This window comes from Pseudophryne corroboree, chromosome 7, assembly GCF_028390025.1.
Source record: "Pseudophryne corroboree isolate aPseCor3 chromosome 7, aPseCor3.hap2, whole genome shotgun sequence".
Taxonomy (NCBI): Eukaryota; Metazoa; Chordata; class Amphibia; order Anura; family Myobatrachidae; genus Pseudophryne; species Pseudophryne corroboree.
The window spans coordinates 284,161,268-284,183,258 of NC_086450.1; the positions used below are offsets into that span (position 1 = coordinate 284,161,268).

The following is a 21,991-nucleotide window of genomic DNA, read 5'->3' on the forward strand; positions in this document are numbered from 1 at the left end:
CATTTCTGCGGAGGGGGCCGGCACTGACATGCGGGGCGGACTAGTCCTGTGCTGGGCGTCCCCCTGCATGTCTGAGTGCCTGATCATAGCTGTGCTAAATTTAGCACAGCTATGATCAACTCGGAATGACCCCCTATACCACTTCCCAATCCATGCCACATTGCACATGTGGAAAATAATAACTCTTCATACTTAAGGAAATCATGTCAGAAAAGTTTGTGGTCCAAGCTGTGAAGCTAATGTGTCCCCCTTTTATTTTGTAGCATTTGCCATTTCGACATGGACTATTGCTTGAGGCAGGAAAGGAACACAAAGTTGCACAAGTAGTGTGCAATCACATGATTCAGACACAATTATCACTATTGCTCTGTACTTTTTACCATATGGGCTGGAATGTGCTGTAGTTTCTAAAATCTTAAATTGCTCTCTATTGTGCTAGTAAGACATTTCCATACACCTATAATGACTTTTCTAATGCAGTGCGACACAATAATCTTGCATGTTGTACACCATTCATATCAGTCAGCTGCTGCACTCACAGCATTTTCTGGGAGGCTGAACGGCAACATCTGTGGTTTGCTGCTAACATTACTGCTAAATATCTCCAGCAACAAAATTAAGACAAATGGGAAATATACTACAGCAATCACACCACATCATCCGCACATAAAGTATTATATACCTACCTATGACCCTTTTGTGCGCCTGAGAATTCAATGTAGATTCTGAGGGAGATTGAAGTACAAGTCTGATAGTCTCACAGAACTTCTCTTTTCCTCTCTGAGTAATACAGCCACTTCCTTGTGTGGGCGGAGGTGCTTAAAGAAAAAAAAAAAAAACACCACAAATAAGCCAACATTTTTCTCCCTCCCCCCTTCTCTCTCGCTGGCTGCTTCTTCTTATGCTAACACTCAGGCTCATTCACATCTGGATACTTAAAATGACCAAAGTTTTCCAAAAACGACAAAATTCAGTTAGACTCCTGTGTCGTAAGCTAAGAAGGCAGGGGTATGCGGGTGACTGGTCCACTGGGATCATACTAAACAATATTCCATTTATAGTTCTTATGAGATCAAGCAGAATATGTGCCCCAAGAAGCATTTATCTTTACAGATATTTGAAAGAACTCATTTGTTTTGTAATCTGTTGCAGTAACATGGAGAAACAATGCAGAGTGGAAAGTTCATATCTGCACATTCCTGTTTTTTGCACATTTATATACTGTTGGACTTTCTCTAAAAGACACTTAACCCTTGATTTTTCAAACCAATTGTTTACTAAACTGCCACCATGTTCTTTACCGTGTTATGATTACTAAATGGAATATTTACTAAGTATATTTTGTTGAAAAACCCACGAAAACAGCTTTTGCTCGAATCCCCCAACAACATATAAGTAACCCTATGATGTAACAAGGAGGGGCCGCAGCAGATATTGGGTCACAATAAACAGCCCTCATAGGTTTCTATAGGGAAGATGTAGTTAGCATGCCAATGCTCAGGATGCCGGTGAACAGAAAACTGGCACCGGAATCCCGACACCAGTCAGAAACCCAACACGCTGCATTAGACCTGGTGCCAGGACCAGATGCTCAATCCCAGCACTGATCAGAGATTTGTCCCTGGGAGGATACACCTCCACACAATCTCGCCGCTGTTGCTGTTCTGCGTAGAAGGTATTAGTGCACACTGGGACCAAGTATGGGATCCTACCACCAACTAACACCTCCACACTGCGGCAAAAATTAAGCATCAGTTTGTCAGAGCAATGTATATCTTATATATAAAATTAATGTTTGTTTGTCCATTTGGTTATGCATTTGGTCACCCCTGCACCAATTGGGATGAAACTAACACAAGGTGGTCCAGTTGGATCCTGGCCAGGTTTTAGGGGGGGTTAGGATCTTGGTGGTTACGATGGGAAGAACTTTGGCCTAGGGAGCCTGTTCTGGGCCTTCCACTGGATGGATTTAGACAAAAACTTAACGGAGTTGTAATATTGGATCCCAGAAGGTATACTAGGGGGTTGGGGTCCTTGTTGGACCTCCTGTTAGTGTTCATCAGGCAGAACTTTGACCCGGTAAGACTGTTCTGGGCCTTCCACTGGATGGATTTGGCTGAAAACGTCAGAGTGATAATATTGGGCCCAAAAAGATAAACTAAAGGGTTGGGGTCCTGGTCAGACCTCCCATTGGGGTACACCAGACAAAACTTTGACAAAACTAGCCTGTTTTGGGCCTTCTACTGGATGTATCTTGATGAAAACTTGAATGAGCTGTCATGTCTGACAGAAATAACCATAATTTATTGACCTGAAATAACAGGAGAGGCATTCAAGTTGTCGGCTGACAGAATCCCGGCGGTCAGGATACCGACGCCGGAATCCCGAAACCTGGTGAAATAACGGCGGTCACAATCCCGACCGCCACCCTGGAATCCCCGTGAAAGAGAATAGAAGGAGTGCGCTGTCAAAAGCTGCTGGTGTAGGGGGTGGTAATTCCCCAAAGAAATGTATACTGTAAAAATGGTGATCACCAGCGCTAAGTTGTATAAAGTATATATAATACACTAGTTATATCAATAAAAAATCTAGGACGGTAGGTTATGTTGAAAAAGTATATATAGTATATTTAATAAGAACAATATCTTAAAATCATAGATGTCTTTACAACACAATTAAAAATTAATTATTCATAGGAAATGACACATCCACACATCCCCTCAATAAGATAGTATATCATACCCCGGCTAGGACTCCCTCTGGAATTATGTCCATAAAGATTGCTGGAGAATTGATGAAAACAATGGAGTTCAGAATGTCCCTTTTAAGCATACCAATGCAAGCGTTTCCAAGCAGATAGGGAAAAACTCCAATTCCTCCACAGATGGTAGTGTCCAAGGGAAATGCTGTCCAATTGATGCCGTATGGGTAATGAAAAAGAGAATGTCCAACGGTGTTGAGGGGATTTTTGAAGATGTGTCCGGCAGTCTCTAACTCAACACGTTTCGCTGGTATTAGCACCCAGCTTCCTCAGGAGTGAAAGGATGGTGCCACTACCCTAGGGGAAATATGACCTTCTGGCGACCTATGGTCGCCACCGGGCCTGAATCGCTGTGAGTACAGAGAGCCTGCAAGGGGACATTCTGCGCTCACCGCCAGTATTCCAGCTGTCGGGATCCCGCCGTTGGTCTCCTGACAGCTAGGATATAATACTGAATGCAATAGCAGACTGAAATAACCATAAATCAATGAACTAAAATAATTGAAAGAAATGGAGGTGGGAAGACAAAAAATATTGGGGGTAATTCAGATCTGATTGCTGCTGTGCGTTTTCGCACAGTGGGCGATCAGATCCTAACTGTGCATGCGCAGCGACAGGATGGTGCAAAAAATCCGATCGCACGGGCGTTTGCAAGATGATTCACAGGAAGAGGCCGTTTGTGGGTGGCAACTAAGCATTTACTGGGAGTGTTCGTGAAAACGCAGGTGTGCCCAAGCGTTTTCAAGGAGAGTGTCTGATGTTAGCTCTGGCCCTGATCAGTCCGTTCTCATTGCACTGGAGGAGTAAGTCCTGTGTTGCGCACAGACTACACAAAGTGGTTTTTTGCAGCTCAGCTACCATGCGATCGCACACTTGAACGGTGAATGACACTGCGCAGCAACCTCACAGGGGTATTGGAAGAGCTGCTATGCTGCTAATTATTTTTAAAATGTTAATAGTTACATTCATCTCATTGATTAATAATGTCAAGATTTAACCCCCGGGCAACGCCAGGTACTTCAGATAGTGTGTATACATATATATATATATATATATAGAGAGAGAGAGAGAGAGAGAGAGAGAGAGAGACGTACGCCATATTATTTTTGCTGTTTTTGTTTCTAATTCGTCGTTCGGTTTTGGTTTTGCCACAATGGTTATGTTTTGGGTTTTTTTGCGTGACAAAACATTTCACTAAAATCACAGAATTTGGGCTTTTTTGTTCCTACAGTATTACTAACCTCAGTAACATTAATTTCCAATAATTTCCACTCAATTTTGATCACCTCATAAAAACTCTATTTAAGCACTTCAAACACCAGCTGCTGTGCCTCTAGTACGCAGCTCAACAAACCACCTCAAATAAATTTTTCACAATGGTAGAGATTCTCACAGCGCTGCTGTTAGATGTTCAGCAGAAGAACATCATAGTTCCTTTTTGTAACAAGTTATGTAAATAATGTTTCCTTTTGTATCTACTCCTCCGTAACAAAAATTTGCAGGATAACCTTCTAGGGATAAGACCTTATATAATTTCCCATCCACAGAAAAAACGTCCTTTGAAATATTTAAAAAAGTAGTTTTTATTCACATAAAACTCATAAAATATGTGCAATGTCTAGCTAACAGATTAAACTCTAAAACTATTTAGTCCATTTGATAGATGCGGACCGAGTAGGTTTTGTTCCAACAAGACAGGTGCTTGACAATACAAGGCAAACTATTAACTTGGTCTCATACTGTATATTATCAATAAACACAAATTACCGGCAATTCTCATCGCTGGACGCAGAAAAAGCCTTTGATCACCTATCTTGCCCTTCTATGTTTCAAACTTTGAGGACCTATGGCTTATGTGGTAGCATTTTGTCTGCACTGCAAGCCCTGTGCCACAACCCCTAGGCCTCCGTTTCTACCAATGGGCTCTCAGCACCCGTATTTAGTTTGGGCAATTGTACTAGACATGGGTGCCCTCTGCCCCCCTGCTATATCCATTAAGTATTGAACCTCTTGCAGCCCACAAAAGGATGAATCCTGACATCAAAGGGATCTCCGTTCAAGATACCCAGTACAAGCTTTCGCTCTTTGCAGACGAGCGTACTGCTTTCACTCCCTACCCCTATGACCTCGCTCCCTAACTTGCAGGCTAACATTTCATTATATGGAAGTATGTCAGGACATAAGGTTACTAGTATTAAATCTGAGGCACTGGCATCTATATAGTCCCTGGAAAATTACATTATAGTTTCCAACATGTTCAGATTTATGGTGGAGACACCGTGGGCACAAGGGCTCATTTTTACATGTCTGGTGGGACTGCCCTTTGATGACATCATATTGGAATGAAATGATTGCCCTTATAGGTAACATTCTTAATATATCCCCCCCAAAAGATCCATTACACGTCCTGCTTTGTAAACCGTTGGAAGGGGTCCCAAAGCCCTTGAGTAAGCTTTGTAGCCACATTTTTTTAATGCTGCTAGGCTTTTAATTGCGGCACAATGGAAACAACCTGCAGCCCCTTCCTCACAAGCAGTTATCAATAACATTTGGTATGTAGCTTCAATGGAGTACATCGCTGTCCTGCTCCATGATTCTGCAGATACATTTCTTGATACTTGGAGTCCCTGGTACCTCTACTTCCACAGAAAAATCCCCGGTACCTTGTAATGCTAGTGATCACTTCTGACACAGGATTTGGGCTTCTAATATATTACTTTTTCCCCTACACATTGTTTAATACACTTTATTGTGGTAATGTCCTCCCCCCCCCCCCCCCCCCCCTCTCCGAATTGTTTTATTATTGTAACTTTCTATACTATTCAACTGTGGGCGGGGAAGGGGGGGGGGAGGTATAGGGTCTTATAAAAAAACCTGCAAAACAGATGCTATCTGTGCATTGGAAGAGGTTATCATCCGGTCGTGACAGGGGGTGGATGGTAGACGGGGTGCATTGACCCAACAGTAAATTAGACATTAATTTGCTAGACTTATTTCTGATTTTATGGAATTTGAATTTACCCCAGAATGTGCAAGAGAATTCTAATCTATGGAATAAGTCTTCAAATGTAAGTTTCGCTACATTGTAAGCTTTTCTATTAAAAGGGGAGGGATGACCCTTGTAAGCCTGGAAAACCAAGGTAAGTGTGTGCTGAGCTACTAAATAATCCTGTAGCAGTTTCTTTTTACATGCCACTGAATGGGAAATAAGTTCACCCCGTAACGTAGACTTAGCGGCTTGCCAAAATAGCACAGGATCAGAATGAAACATCTCCTAATTTTCCTTTTCAAAATGATCCCAAGCATTGGTCAGAGCCTGTTTTAACGTTTTTGAAGTAGCTAGTGAAGATGGACATCTCCAGGTAATGAAATCACTCTGTTCCCGACATGCAAATACATGTGCCCAGATAACTGCGTGATCAGACTTTTGTTTTGTTCATATGTTTGCAAATCCAGTTATCAGGACACAGAGACATGTGAGTTCACTGCTGTGCTGTTTTATTTCATCACCAACTCCAGGCACACTGCACCCTGGACCACCCACTTCCCAGCATCCCTCTGGTCCCAGGGACCATCACTGAAGATTCAGGCTTACACATATTAGTAAGGGAGTGTCTACAAATATTAAGCATTCTAATACACTAACATCACAACATTGATACAGTTTCCATTTCAATTTTGGAAATTTTGGGGAGCAGGGAGCTGGACATTAGCATATAGTCGGTCCTGGATAGTGTGCCATTCGAAGCTGACAAACAGGAAAATTCCCTCTCTGGGGCGTGTTTAACTCTCCACATGTCCAATAGTAATAGTTGCTTGGCTAAAGCAGGAACACCAAACTTAGGGAGTTTGTTATTTGATGCCGTCGGAAATTGCTTATCCAGGCGTGGGAAAGCAATAAGGTTAAAGTCCCTGCATAGAATTATAGGCATATCTAGGGAGGGGGTAAGAAGTGTCACAATAGTTTGGAAAAAAGGTTGAGTAAGTAGTAGGAGCATATATATTTAAACATATACATTTTTGACATTTGTAAATACCAAATTGTTTCCTTACAAATATTTAAAATGCCCACTCTAATATATATTGTAAACGCCTGCACCTCTTATTACCATGTGCCATGAATGTGCGCTATACATAGCAAAACACTGCATTCCATAAGAGAAAACAATACACCGACACATTATCTGAGTTCCAAAGCTCATTGATGTATATATTTGTTATTAAAAGGATATGGATTCAATATATTACAATGTACAGTATACCTATAGTTACATGGTTACAACTCATACAGTAAGCAGTTAATACATACAGTTACATACAGTTACAGGCCAGCGATACAATTACCATATCTTTCTCTTAATCTATCCGTCCCTCCATATCACTCTCTCTCTCTGTAAAATCATGCAGGCACTCCATCATCGTCTGGGACAAAAACAGCAACTACCTCCTGTGTGATCAGCAATGTGTTATCTAGTTTGGGGGAGGGAACTTTCTCATTCATGATGAGTCACTGGTTTGTTCGTGTGCTGAACAGGTTCAGCCTTGGGGACGTCTGAGGGGGCTGGCCTTAGTTTCCTGTCCATTGTACTAATAAGAGTGATTTTAGCTTTCATACATTTAATCATAACTATTTTTTGCCATGTCCTACAACTTAATAACAAGTATCAAATGAATCTACACATTAACCTGGTAGCTTAAATACCAAATATGACAGGGGGCGTGGCCTAGCGGGACATGGAGTAGCAGCTCGGCGTGAGTGCTCTCAACTCCCATATCTCCATTTTACATATCCTGAGGGGTCCCCCCGAGCCCAATTTACCTCAACTGTTGGGGGAAGGAACCAAGCAGCCGTGGAGTCGTCACGGGCCGCCGGACGGGTGCAGACTGAGGAGAATCTGGACGCCGAGTCTCCTCTCCCCTGGCCTTTCTCCTCTCCTAAGATGGTGCCGTGACTTCCGGTCCCGGCTCTCTGGCGCGACCTTATAGTGTGCGCTGTGCGGGAGCTGCTCACACAGGGGACTGCTGTATAAGCCTGCCGGAACCTGCGTACCGTCCTCCTGTGTTTGCCCGACGCTGCTGTGCGCTGTGACACCCGCGATCCCCCCTCTCACGGGGGAATACAGTGTGGGCCTGCTTGTATCTGCACAACACTCTCCTTGCTTCCCCCAGCGCTGCTGTGAGTTGAGGCACCCGTGACCTCCCCTCTCCTCCCCTGTGCTGCCTGGGTGTTATATGGCCTGGGGCTACCAGGGAGGCCTGCATGAAATAGGGGTAGTGCTCCTTCTTCCTTGGTCCCTCCTGTATGCTCCTGTGGAACTGCACTGGACTGCCATATATAATTCTCTGTGGTGCTGTGACTATATCCTTCTGCTTCCAGTGTGTTCACACACTACTATTACTCTGAGCTATACAACCTCTGTGCTGTTGTGTGATATTCTTTGAGCTACTGATCCTGAATTACTATAAGATATCTACAGAATGGTGAAGAAATACCATAAATCTGCTGCGGCCTGGCTTGCACAATACTCGCATACCCCTAGAGGGCGCACAGCGGCGCCGAGTGGGGGTGGGGATACCCCTCCACCGGGGTCCCCCAGTCACTCATCCTCCTCTGGTGATACCTCTGATGATGTGCTGAAGAAAGTGTTGGAAGCCCTGGCGGCTAGCGAATCCCGTCTCTCAGACAAGATAGGCCAGGTGCAGGCTGACCTGACCATAATCCATCACGATATCCAAAAGGTTAGAGAACGGGTCGGGGAAGTCGAGACACGAACATCCACGTTGGAGGATAAGATCTCTCCGCTTAGCTCCCGTGTTACTGCCATTGATGGTCAGCTGTCCGATATAAAAGGCAAGATGCTAGATATGGAAGGTAGACTGAGGAGGAACAATGTCCGCTTTGTGGGGCTCCCGGAGAAGGAGGAGGGCAATGCCCTGGAGGAGTTCGTTGAATCTTGGCTGAAAAATTATTTTGGGGCTGACTCCTTTACGCCTTTCTTCACGGTTGAACGGGCTCACAGAATCCCTTTCAGGCCGCTGCCGCCGGGTGCGCCACCACGCACACTTATAGCGAAATTTCTCCACTACCGAGATCGGGATGCTGTTCTATCTCTGGCGCGCACCAAGGGTCCCCTGTTGTGGAATGGCTCCAAAATTTCCGTGTTTCCTGACTTGGCGCTGGAGGTGCAAAAGGGCCGTGCACAATTTGTTCTGATTAAAAGACGCCTCAGGGAACTTAATCTACAGTATGCAATGCTTTTTCCTTCTAGGCTGAGGGTGGTGGTGGACGGAGAAACAAAATTCTTTGCTACACCTCGGGACGCTGCCCTGTAGCTGTATTGATGGGCCCCGGCCAGACGGGCGCTTGCTGATGATCCTTGATGTCTGATATATTCTTATGTTTAAGCTGGTATTTCTTGTTGATATCCGCGTTGCAGTATGTTACCCGGATAATCTTACATTGCCTCTGCTAATGTTTAATTTTCCACATCACTGATGTTTATATTTAGGGCTCGGGGTGGGGTCTCCTCACGTTTCTTAGGTGAGGGAGGGGGACCTACGCCTTTTGTCTTTGAGTCATTTTATTCATTGCCCTTTTTTTATGTTGGTATAGTTTAGTTTTTTTTTGTTAAAGGGGAACAGTTTATTGGGATAAGGTATGCCTCAGTTCAGGCGGGTATACAGGGAGGGGGGCAGGACGGGAGGGATTGTATTTTGTTGTTTGTTTTCTTTTTTTCTTTTCTTGTATGTGTTGCAGACGCTATGGGTACATTGATTTTTTTCGACAGCATCTAGTCTTGGTGTTGATGGCCTGGTGGGGATACGCGGGACCGATCATATATTTTGTTTTGTCTTGACTTACGGCCTCTAATCAACTTAAATTTCTATCCTGGAATGTCCGGGGGCTGAACGATAAAGTCAAACGTTCACTAGTGCTTCGGCACTTTAAACAATATGGTGCAGATATTATTTGCCTCATGGAGACCCATCTGGTGGGGGCAAAGGTCCTGGCTCTTAAGAAACCATGGGTGGGCTGGGCTACCACTCCACCCATACGTCGCATTCGCAGGGGTGTGTCCATTCTAGTTAGAAGGTCGATCCCGTTTGTCCTTGATCAGGTCCAACTGTACCAGTGGGGCAGATATGTTTTTCTAAAATGTCAAGTTTATTCTATGTCTTTGCTTATCCTGGCTGTTTATATACCGCCCCCTTATTCCCTAGAAGTTCTCAGAAAGGCAGCCGAGTTTATCACGTTGTATCCAAATGTTGCTATAGTTTGTCTTGGTGACTTTAATAACGTCATCGACCATGCTTTAGATAGAACTAGACGGTCCCGTGATGCTCCTGTGGTGCGCAGGAAGGACTTTGCGCTGCTGGTGGACAGTCTGGGTTTGGTCGATGCGTGGAGGGTCCGTCATCCTGGCATACGACAGTATACATGCTTTTCTCCTACCTACTTATCCTTCTCTAGTATAGATTTGGCCCTCACCTCTAAAGGCTTGCTGCCACGGGTGGTTGATGTTCAGTATGCTACTTGGGGCATATCAGATCACTCCCCGGTAATTCTTTGTTTAGACGTGGGAGATGTTAGGGGGGCACAGTTTTGGAGGTTTAATTCCTTTTGGCTGACTCAGATGGGCACCGGAGCGGAGTTGGTGGAGATGTGGGAGGCCTTTATGCTGGAAAATCAGGGCTCGGTGTCTGACACAGTTTTATGGGACGCCTTTAAGGCATATGTCCGTGGCACCCTGATCAAAATAGTGGCTGTCTTGAAATTTGGTTATGCCCAGGGTGAGCTTGACCTTGAGGCAGGATGTAGGAGGCTGGAGCTGCAGTATATGGCCGATGGTCTTGACCCTACGAGGGAGAGGTGGTTGCTTGCGCAGGCTGAATGGCGTGATTGCTTGGCTGATAAGGCTAAGTACTGTCTACTTTATGCTCAACACACGTACTATGCAACGGGGGATAGGCCTGGTAGCTTTATGGCAACATTGGCGGGTGCGGACAGGGCATCTAATACGGTGCCTGCAATCTGTACCAATGATACTGTGACCCATTTTAATACGCCCGATATTGTGGGGGACTTTGTAGATTATTATAGACGGCTGTATAGTTCTAGGCTTACTCACACTGGGACAGAAATAGAGGCGTATTTAGCTGATATTCCATTACCCACGCTGTCCCAGGACGCTATAACGTTCTTGTACTCCACCTTGACACTGACTGGGGTGGAATCCGCTGTTAATTATTTTCCTGGAGGGAAGGCCCCGGTTCTTGATGGACTGCCCCTGGAACTTTATAAAAAGCACTTACCCTTTTATGGCCCTAAACTCCTTGATATATTTAAGAATTTATTTGCGCAGGGTAGGTTGCCTGACTCTATGGCTGAGGCCCTAATTATAGTCCTCCTTAAGCCGGATAAAGACCCTACACGGGTCGAATCTTATCGTCCGATTTACTTGTTGACAACGGACGTTAAGATTTTAGCTAAAATACTAGCGACAAGGCTCAGCGCTGTAATTCTACAACTGATACACGAGGACCAATCAGGGTTCATGCCGGGCCGGTCCACTTTACCTAATCTACGTAGGCTCTATACACATCTCCAGGCCCCTCACGAGGGGTCCTGCTCCTCAGCTATAGTTTCCCTGGATGCTGCTAAGGCGTTTGATTCTGTGGAGTGGGGCTTCTTGTGGGGGACATTGGACCGATTTGGTATTGGACCTATTTTTAAAAAGTGGGTCCAGCTGCTTTATTCTGCACCCCAGGCTAGGGTTTCTGTTAACGGCCACATATGCCTCATATCTTGGAAGTAATTGACACTTTTGGGGGATTCTCTGGTTTGTCCATTAATTGGGACAAGTCCTGTGTCCTTCCGCTTAGAGGCCTCTGTCCTGTCTGCCCTCCCGGGAGCCTGCCACTTCGCTGGGTGGACTCCTTTAAATACCTGGGGGTGTGGGTTACTAACCGGTCCTCGCAATTTATTGATCTGAATATACGTCCACAAATGGACTACCTACGGTCTTGTGTCAGGGTGTGGAGTAAACTGACACTTACTGTTACGGGTAGGATAAACCTAATTAAAATGGTTGTATTACCTAAAATGCTGTATGTCCTCCAACATTCCCCTGTCTATCTCCCCCAGAGATTATTTGATATCATAGATGGTATCTTGTCCTCACTGGTATGGTCCAACCGTAGAGCTCGGATTAAACTAGATACTCTAACTAGTCCCCGGGACTCGGGTGGTCTGGCTCTCCCTAAACTTAGATTCTATTACTTAGCAGCTCAGCTATTCCATCTAATTCCTTGGGTCTCCGACTCGTCTGGGGATTTATTAATCTCTAATGTATTACTAACATCTAAAATCAATTTGTCACCCCTCCAGCTCCTATTTAGTGACAATGTTGCACTCCTAAGGATGCCGTTGGTTAAACAAGCGATCATGGTTTGGAGGCAGATACATTCTATGTTAGGGGGGGAGGGATGGGATCCTGATACCCCATTGACGCACACTCGTGCTCTCACTCATTTCACGTCCCTACACGTGGGATCGGTGTTGGGACGCTGGGGAGTTTGTTCCCTCAATCAATTCGGGCACATTTATTTCCTTTGGACAAATGCAGACTGAGTTTAATATACCCACATCCTATTATTATAGATATATTCAGCTTCGCCACGCGTGCGCGTCTCAGTTTAGTGCTGCTCCACCTCTCCTTCGGAAGTCACCGGTTCACCTGCTCCTGACTGATACTTTAGGCTCAGGGACTATTTCTGCTCTCTACTCCATTCTGCTCGGTGCCCATCATTCTGACAGTCTCCCACACCTTAAATCTAAATGGGAGGTAGATTTGGGACCGATTTCCCTAGATATATGGGGGGGAGGCCTTGGGGACTTCATGTACCGCTACCACCTCGGCTCGTTTTCAACAGATACACTTATTTATATTACATCGAGTCAACATCACTCCCACACGTCTTGTCAACATAGGAGGATGGAGTGACTCTAGGTGCCCGAAGTGTGCCTCTCCTGACGGTACCTTCTGGCATCTATTGTGGGCCTGTCCGGTGGTGCAGGACTTTTGTCAGGTGCTGATATGGATAATAACCTCTACGGGAATCCCCTTTGACGTGTTTACCCCCCTTGTGTGTATCCTTGGGGTCATAGATGAGGAGATATTGGAGCTCATTCTAGAAGATATATTCTTAACTTATGCGCTTTGGCCAAGGTACTGATAGCACGCTCATGGCTGGCGACAGCGGGCCCTGATATTAATAAATGGATCCCGGTAGTGAACTCGGTTGTGTCCCATGAAAAGTTTGTTTATATTTCTAGGACAGCCCCGGATAAATTTTACAAGATATAGGATAGGTGGTTATCGTCTCCACTATACCAGTGTACCCATGCTTCTGCCCCGCAATGATACCTGGTCACTTCATGTTGCACCATTGTATGAACAAATGTAAAGAAATCACAACACTCGTTATATATAACTTGTAGCTGTTTGCAACTTTATTTATGTTGTTCTGTTGATGCATACAACACTCGTTGATTATTATACGTGTACACATAGTGCATACCTTTTGTTTTTATTCAATGTTATGGTTTAAATGTTTGTCTGGAAAAACCAATAAAAACGTATTGAATTGAAAAAAAAAACCAAATATGACAGGTGTATCTTGCTTCGTTCAAATAATACACATACATGACATTACTTCATTATATTATTTTAAATCATCATGATGTCTGGCGCTTGATATTATTATAATTATGTACTGTTTGAAATAAGTGTCGAATCCATCTCTGTGGCATGTCCGTGTAAATGCGTGTGTTACCATATATTGCTGTGCTCGCTCCGCGTATTTGCAAGTATAGCGACTCATAATGTGTGTAGTTTGTATGTTATTTTTATGTAATATGTTTGACTTCGACAGTCCACCCTTTGGCAGTAAACAATAACTGCCATCAATTATTAACATAAGAAAAAAAAATATTTCATACAATAATCGGTGACCTAGACACAAGTATTTATTATTATTATTATCCTTTATTTATATGGCGCCACAAGGGTTCCGCAGCGCCCAATTACAGAGTACAGATGCACATAAAAAATAGGAAAACAGTGACTTACAGTTGAAGACAATATAGGACAAGTACAGGGCAACTAAGCATAACTACACCAGTAAACATAGAGAAAAGTTCCAGGTGGTCAAAAAACTGTGGGATCTGGGCAGTTGAGGATTATTAAAGTAAGAAAAGTATAAGCACATGAGGGAAGAGGGCCTACTCGTGAGAGCTTACATTCTAAGGGGAGGGGTAGACAGACAGGGATGACACAGATGGGGTACAGAGAGAGCGTGGAACAGAGGGTTATGTTGAGATTTGGCTAGGTTTGGTAAAGAAATGGGTCTTAAGAGCCCGTTTGAAGTTTTGTAGAGAGGTGGAGAGTCTGAGGGGGAGAGGTAAAGAATTCCAGAGAAAGGGAGCAGCACGTGAAAAATCTTGGAGATAGGAGTGGGAGGAAGTAATCAGAAGACAGGAGAGTCAGCGTGCATTAGCAGAGCGAAGAGGATGGGTGGGAGTGTAAAGGGAGATAAGGTCAGAGATGTAGATGGGAGAGGAGTGGGTGAGTGCTTTGTAAGTGAGTGTGAGAAGTTTGAATTGGATTCTGAAAGGGAAGGGAAGCCAGTGAAGGACTTGTAGGAGAGGAGAGGTGGACGTAGTGCGTTTGGTGAGGAAGATGAGCCGGGCAGCAGCATTGAGGATAGATTGGAGTGGAGAGAGGTAATTGTCAGGGAGGCCAGTTAAGAGGAGATTACAGTAGTCCAGTCTGTAAATAATCAGTGAGTGAATAATGATCTTAGTGGCATGCTGGGTGAGAAAAGGTCTGATTCTAGAAATGTTTTTGAGATGAAAATGACAGGTTTGTGAGAGGTGCTGAATGTGTGGTTTGAAGGAGAGGGAGGAGTCAAGGATTACGCCAAGACAGCGTACTTGGGGGCTAGGGGAGATAGTCGTGCCATCAATGGATAATGAGATTGTGGGAGGTGAGGCTGTGCGGGAGGGTGGGAAGATGATCAGCTCAGTCTTAGACATGTTGAGTTTAAGAAAGCGCTGAGACATCCAGGAAGAGATAGCAGAAAGACAGTTTGAGGTACGAGTGAGGAGAGCCGTGGAGAAATCAGGGGAGGAGAGGTAGATTTGTGTGTCATCAGCATAGAGGTGGTATTGGAAGTTAAAAGAACTAATGAGTTCACCTAAAGAGGACGTATAGAGAGAGAAAAGGAGAGGACCAAGAACAGAGCCTTGGGGGACACCAACAGTTAGTGGAAGTGGGGGGGAGGTAGCATCATGAGAGGAGACGGAGAAGGAACGATCAGAGAGGTAGGAGGACAGCCAGGAGAGGGCAGTATCACGCAGACCAAGAGAGTGAAGGATTTGCAGAAGGAGAGGGTGGTCCACAGTGTCAAGTATGTATTAATTTCGCAAATCAGACACTTGACTATATTTGGGGAAGACAGGGAGGAGGACGAGACATCCTCTATATGCACTCGGCAGTCACGGGACCACTGGTTGGGTGTGGGACAACATTCAACCTATAGAGTATGCTGGGACAGTGCTTTGGCCTATCATGTCTGATTTGCGACGAACATTTCACACATACATGTACCTACATCTTTGTACACTGATGTTTGGATTCGATTGAGGTTCTGCTGGGTAGATGAAGAAGACACAAACAAATCGTGAAAGTGACATATAAAATTTTCATGATCTACATATTCCTATCATTTTCTGAACATTGGCCCTCATTCCGAGTTGTTCGCTCGCTAGCAGCATTGCACACGCTAAGCCGCCGCCCTCTGGGAGTGTATCTTAGCTTAGCAGAATTGCGAACGAAAGATTAGCAGAATTGCGAATAGAAATTTCTTAGCAGTTTCTGAGTAGCTCCAGACTTACTCCTACATTGCGTTCAGTTCAGTCAGTTTCGTTCCTGGTTTGACGTCACAAACACACCCAGCGTTCGACCAGACACTCCCCCGTTTCTTCAGACACTCCCACGTTTTTCCCATAAACGCCAGCGTTTTTTCGCACACTCCCATAAAACGGCCAGTTTCCACCCAGAAACACCCACTTCCTGTCAATCACACTACGATCACCAGAACGATGAAAAATCCTCATTATGCCGTGAGTAAAATACCTAACTTTTGTGTAAAATAACTAAGCGCATGCGCTCTGCGAATCTTGCGCATGCGCAGTAAGCGACTAATCGCAGTATAGCGAAAATAGGCAACGAGCGAACAACTCGGAATGACCCCCATTGTTTCCATTTCTGGAACGTATGCTAGGTCTGTTTGAAAATTGAACAAGGGTTATAAGTCGTGTCCTTCCTAAATAACATAAACCTTCGGAGTTCGGGGAGAGCCACTCATAAACCTTTCTTCCACATATATTAATGAGCTCTTTATCTGCAATGTGTGAATAGCCATTGTCTGATTGTTCCCGATTACCTCTGAACTCCATAACTACTAGACCTTTGATTTTTCTTTGATTTTAAAAACTGATCGGCTAATCCTGGGATCCTATAAGTAAATCGCTCCTTCCTCCAGAACCAGTTCCAGTCCCACACTCGACTCCTCATAAAAAAAAAAACCCTTGCAAAAATAGAATATCCTGAAAAAAAATGTTTGTCAGCGGGAAAGAGAGAAAAGAGAAATAGAACAAAACAACTCTTGTTCATAACAAATCAATTACAATGACTGGTCTTTCTGCAATCCTTTAGTACGCTCAGGTAGTGTTCAACAGTGCCGCCTCTCAGTCTTCACGGAACAGAGTCTCTGGTGATACTTTTGTGATCTCACTCCATTTACGAGTTCCTTCCGGACTACCGACTTTCCTGCAATGGGAATCGTGGACCCAAGTCTCTATCTCGGCTACTTTCACTGGGATAGTGCTGTCAACAAAACTTGGTATGGTCCTTCCCACCTGTCTATTAGGCAACCTGAGTGTAAGAACAATCACACAGTCTCTTGGTTCACAATCAAGACAGTTAGTATTTGGCATACCAGCAATCTACAGTTTCAAGTTATTTTGTCAAGTTCTCAAATGCTGGCTCATCTCAATAAGGTACTGTACTGTCACTTCATTGGTGTATTTCTGATCATTGTGCGGATCAATCATGACATGAGGTTGTCTTCCAAAAACAACCCCAAAAAAGACACAAATACCAAAACAAAAACAAATTTCGAAGAGGGTGATTCGTTAAGTGAAGATCTGGGAGTGGTTCAGATGCTACATAATACTAGTGGCAGTATCTATGATCACAATGGTACAATTTCAAGCTTTGCTCCTACTTCTAGGGGTACCATTATCTACACACAAATTTCTGCGCAATTTTTCTTTGCAGTAAACACAGCAGCATCCGTGGCAGCAGGAAATGCCTCTACCCAGTTTGAGAAAACATCAGTGCACACCAATACATAACAATAATTCCTAAAGGGTGTTAACTGTACAAAGTCGATTTGTATTTCCTGAAAAGATCTTTCTGCAGGAGGGATATGGGATGGCTCTGTTGGTATTGCTTTACCAATATTCTTCCTCAAGCAAGTAAGATAGGTCATTGCTCTCTTACCTGCATGAGAATAGAATCCTGGCGCACACCAGTAGGCACTCATCAGCCTGCACATACCCTCTTTGCCTAGATGAGTCAAACCATGTGCCACCTCAGCTAGACTTGGAAGGTATGCTCTGGGGGCTACTGGCTTACCGTGTCCACCTGTCCACAGTCCTGAGGACTCCTGGCCATACCCCTTTGTCCTCCAGACTGCCTTTTCCTGTAGTGAACACAAATTTTTCATTTTAATTTACTATCGTGTGTTTGCAATGTAGAGTATCATGAGCATAACTCAAAAAAAAAAAAGAAACATCTCTAGAGGAGAGAAAGAAGGAGAAAATAAAAAATAAAATGTCAGGTTTGCCATTCACCAACAGACATATCAGTGTCTATACAAAATAATTTCCCTTCACCAGTATTCCCATTCTCCACCCTTTGTGCATGACCAGGCACACTGCAGTAATACTGGTGTTATCGTGCTGTTGAGATATACTGGGTTTGGGCAGAACTCTGAAGGACCTAGGCATGTGGAGTTTGAACTGTACTTGCGTCCATGTATTGTACCACCCTGTGTGAACGCAAAAGATGAAAAGGAAACTGTAGAGAAACAGAATAGAGGTTGGTGACAGATGAGTTTGTAGAGGTGGAGAAGATTTTATAAAAATTTGACAACTGGATTGGGCACTACGGGGAAGTGATTCTCTACTTGGTCTACTCCCCTTAAAAAAAAATGTGGTGTTTATCGTATCGCTATTGGGACTATCCCAGCCACCAATCCAGTGTCCTGTCCATCCTAAGTTCATATGGAACCTGGTATCTGTGAGATACTTTCCTCTACCTGTGATGGACATGCATCTAGAACAGTAGAATGTGACATTAGCCTTTGAGCGGTGTCTAGTATATCTTGTACTTCTTGAGCATGGTTCTCAGGTATATCCAAGAAGACACCCTCAGGAGTACAATATATGACACACCGTATTTTACACAATAAGTCTCTGCCGAGTAGATTAGTCGGAGCCGATGCAGTCAGAAGAAAAGAATGTTTGGTTTGCAAGGGCCCTATCGTAATCTCTGCAGGTCTACTCAAAGGGTATTGTTGCACCGTTCCTGTTACTCCCATTGCCCGAATCTGTGTTTTCTATATGGCTCGTGATTCCTTACTATATGTCCCTTGGTCCCGTCTATGTGTTTAATAATGTGGCTTGTGTTTTCTGTCTAGGGGGTCTATATTGACTATGTGTCCTACTACTCCTACAATCTCTGGCAAAATGCCCTTCCTTCCTACAAGTGTAACATATTATTGACCATCTGGGATCTGGGATTTGGACTGATGGGTCTTTCCTGTATGTGCTAGTATACTTACCGTCCTCAACCTCTCCACCTGTTGTTCTCTGCGCCTAGCACTATTCTTGTGATGTTCAATAGCACACTCTCTAAGATTAGCTACTGTGACCCCTTTCCAATTTTGCAAAGAAGTCTGCACCCTGACCAGAGCCGGCCATAGGCATAGGCAAACTAGGCAATTGCCTAGGGCATTTGATATGCCTAGGGGCATCAGCAGCTTCTGCTAATTAAAATGATATGTGGCATGCCTATATTCTGTGTGTAGCATTTCATATGTAGATACAGCCACTGTCTCACATAGTATATAGGCATGCCACATATCATTTTAATCAGCAGAAGCTGCTTGTGCATCCTAGCCACATAGCAATGCAAATAATTTTCATTCAAAAAAAGGTGTGCCCGACGTTAGCATTGAGGCAAGATTTATGAGGACACATCTGTATCCAAGCAGAGGCAGAGGTCAGTGTTAGCGGCAGTGTGAGTGCTGTGTGCATGTGAGTAGGTTGGTTGTGCAGTAGTGTTCGGCATATGTGTAAGGGGCATTATGTGTGTCATGTAAAAATGCATTAATAATGTGCAACATATGTGTAAGGGGCACTATGTGTGTCATTATGTGTATAAGGGCACCAATAATGTGCGGTATATGTGTAACAGGGTACTACTGTATGTGTGTCATTATGTGTATAGGGGCACTAATAATGTGCAGCAAATGTGTAGGGGGCACTATGTGTGTCATTATGTGTATAAGAGCATTAATAATGTGCGGCATATGTGTAAGGGACATTATGTGCAAAAGGGCATTAATAAAGGTTGTCATAATGTGTAAGGCGCATTATATTTATAAGGACATTAATAAGGTGTCTCATATGTGTAAGGAGCATTACTGTGTGGAATGTGTATAAATGCATTACTAATGTATGGCATTATGTGTATAAGGTGCTCTACTATGTGGCGTTGCATATAGAAAGGGCACTACTGTGTCATCTAATGTGAATAAAGAGCAATAGGGTGTGGTGTAATGTGAATAAAGAGCAATTCAGTGTGATGTAATGTGAATAAGGGGCTCTACTGTGAGGAGTAACATTTATAAGGTAAAGTGATACTACTGTGGGATGTAATATGAATTATGGACACTATCACATGATCAAATGTGAATAAAGTTGCAGTACTGTGTGGCATAATTGGAATTGGGGTTACTATTGTGTGGCCATGGCCATTGCTAGCAAAAACACACCCATTTTTGGGCTGTGCGCCAAATGTGAGAAATGTTCCTAATTAAAATATAGGGGGCACAAACACCAAAATAAGGACTACTACCGGTGAGGGGTGATAGTGCTGGGAAAGAGGTGCAAGGTCAGAGGCGGAACCAGCGGTGGTGCTAGGGGGCACCAGCCATAATCTTGCCTAGGGCATCATATTGGTTAGGGCCGGCTCTGACCCTGACCCTCAATGCCTTATTGAGCCCGTCCATTAGCACAGAGACAGCCACCTCCCATTTGCCGAATTAGTGTTTACCAGTGATCTTATCCAGATGGAGAGTTTTCTATTACTGCAAAAGACAAATAAATAAAAATAAATTTAACAAGCTTCTAGGTCATGCGAAGTATTCATTCAATCCTTCTCATCCCGTATTAAGGGTCTGTACATGGTCCAACAAACATTTCCGAGCTCATCTTGACTAAGGGCATTACTAGGAATGAATACTTCTTATATGGTATCTGAAAGAAATACTCTGGGGTTACCCTGTCTCTGTCCGCTTTCCTACTGGCAAATACTAATGTGCGGACAGGTTTTTTCTCCATTTCTGATGTTACTTTCTTGATTTTTATTTTTTTATTTTTGGGTTTTACTATATATGTACACGAATGATACCATACTTACCTGTTCCACTGGTCTCAGCCACTTCCCCCACAGGATACTGCTCTTCTTTTACCAGTTGGATACTCCTCTGGGTACATGAGAAATGGCTGAAAACAATCAGGTCACCTTCTCCTCCTAAATAAAACTTCAACATTCATTAGTACATATATAGGTTACAGTCATATTTTTCATATTTTCTATAGTTTGTATGCTGGCCGTAACTGCTTCCACATCTACATATGGCGGTGTACTTGCATTCTCTTTTTTTTCTTCCTACTTGGTTATTGTTGCTACAAGTTCAAACAGTTCTTATATTTCCATTCTTGTCTTATATGACTTTGGTTAGACATACCACCTGCAATACCTTATGATCAAACTCTCCAACCCCTCTTGCTGCCACAGATTTAAACAATTTGTATGTCTGACCCTTTGTTTTCTGGATTTTATCAGACATATCCTTATCCTTAAGTTCTGCAGTACCTCTGGTTCAAAGCTGCCCACCTTAGGGAATGGTACCCTATCTTTGTCAGTCATACGTACCCATTCAGACAAAAAGTCTTCAGACCATATTTTCCACACATAACAAACCTCGCTGAGCCCTTGGGCCGCGGCTCTTCAACCTGAACCCTGGCTACCATATGTCCACCGCTTGTGCAATTGGATCCCATCGCGGACTTTTTCCTTTTACACAATCTCCAATGCACGACACGGATAGATGGTGAAAGTTCTTAGAGCGCTTTCATCCACTCCTTCTCCGCTGAGTACCACGACTCACTCCAATAGTGATCACCGCGTACCCAGTGAGGCCCTATTGGTTTCTATTTACTGGAAGTGTTAGGAGTGACTTACGTTTTCCAGCAAATATCCATCGCTGGAGATTTTCCTGAGAGAGACCAGAGAAAACTCCCTATACACTTTTTATACACAAATCAGGCTTGCGTATGCTCTACACAGCGCTAATGATACCGCGATTTTACGCAAAAGCTCGTAAAAGGGGTATCAAGTTGCACTATGTACCGCACCCACAAACGCGCGGTCCAATCGCACAGCATATAGGTACTTGTTACCTATCTGCCGTACGACCACGGGTCGATGTACAAACTGCGACCCTTCAGCCGGAGCATAACAAAAAAACCTTTTTACTTCAATACTATACAATGCACAATTCCCTATTACGCTCCTCTGCAAATCTGTTCACGATTTGCGTATTTCAATCTATACTAACGTGAGTCAGCCGCCTCACGCCGCCAAGCCACCAATTACTTGGTGTACCACACGACGGGATCCCGAATTCCGGAGTTCAAATCCACTCACTCCGTTCGCTCACTCAAATACACTGTTTTTTCTGTACAGAAAATTTTTCACTCGTTCAGATTGGCAGCTTTACCCCTAGAGGCAATACAGTTTAAACAAA

At 43.9% G+C, this 21,991-nt stretch overlaps 2 protein-coding genes across 2 annotated transcripts in view; one reads left to right on the forward strand and one right to left on the reverse strand.

Annotated features, from left to right (window-relative positions):
- Positions 1 to 807, reverse strand: part of ARPC1B (actin related protein 2/3 complex subunit 1B) — a 102,478-nt gene extending 101,671 nt beyond the window's left edge. Inside the window, exon 1 of the mRNA XM_063934173.1 lies at positions 687 to 807. The gene's annotated coding sequence lies outside the window, so the exon portion shown is untranslated. The remainder of the gene's footprint in view (positions 1 to 686) is intronic.
- Positions 1 to 21,991, forward strand: part of ARPC1A (actin related protein 2/3 complex subunit 1A) — a 450,685-nt gene that overhangs the window by 3,803 nt on the left and 424,891 nt on the right. The window lies entirely within an intron of this gene.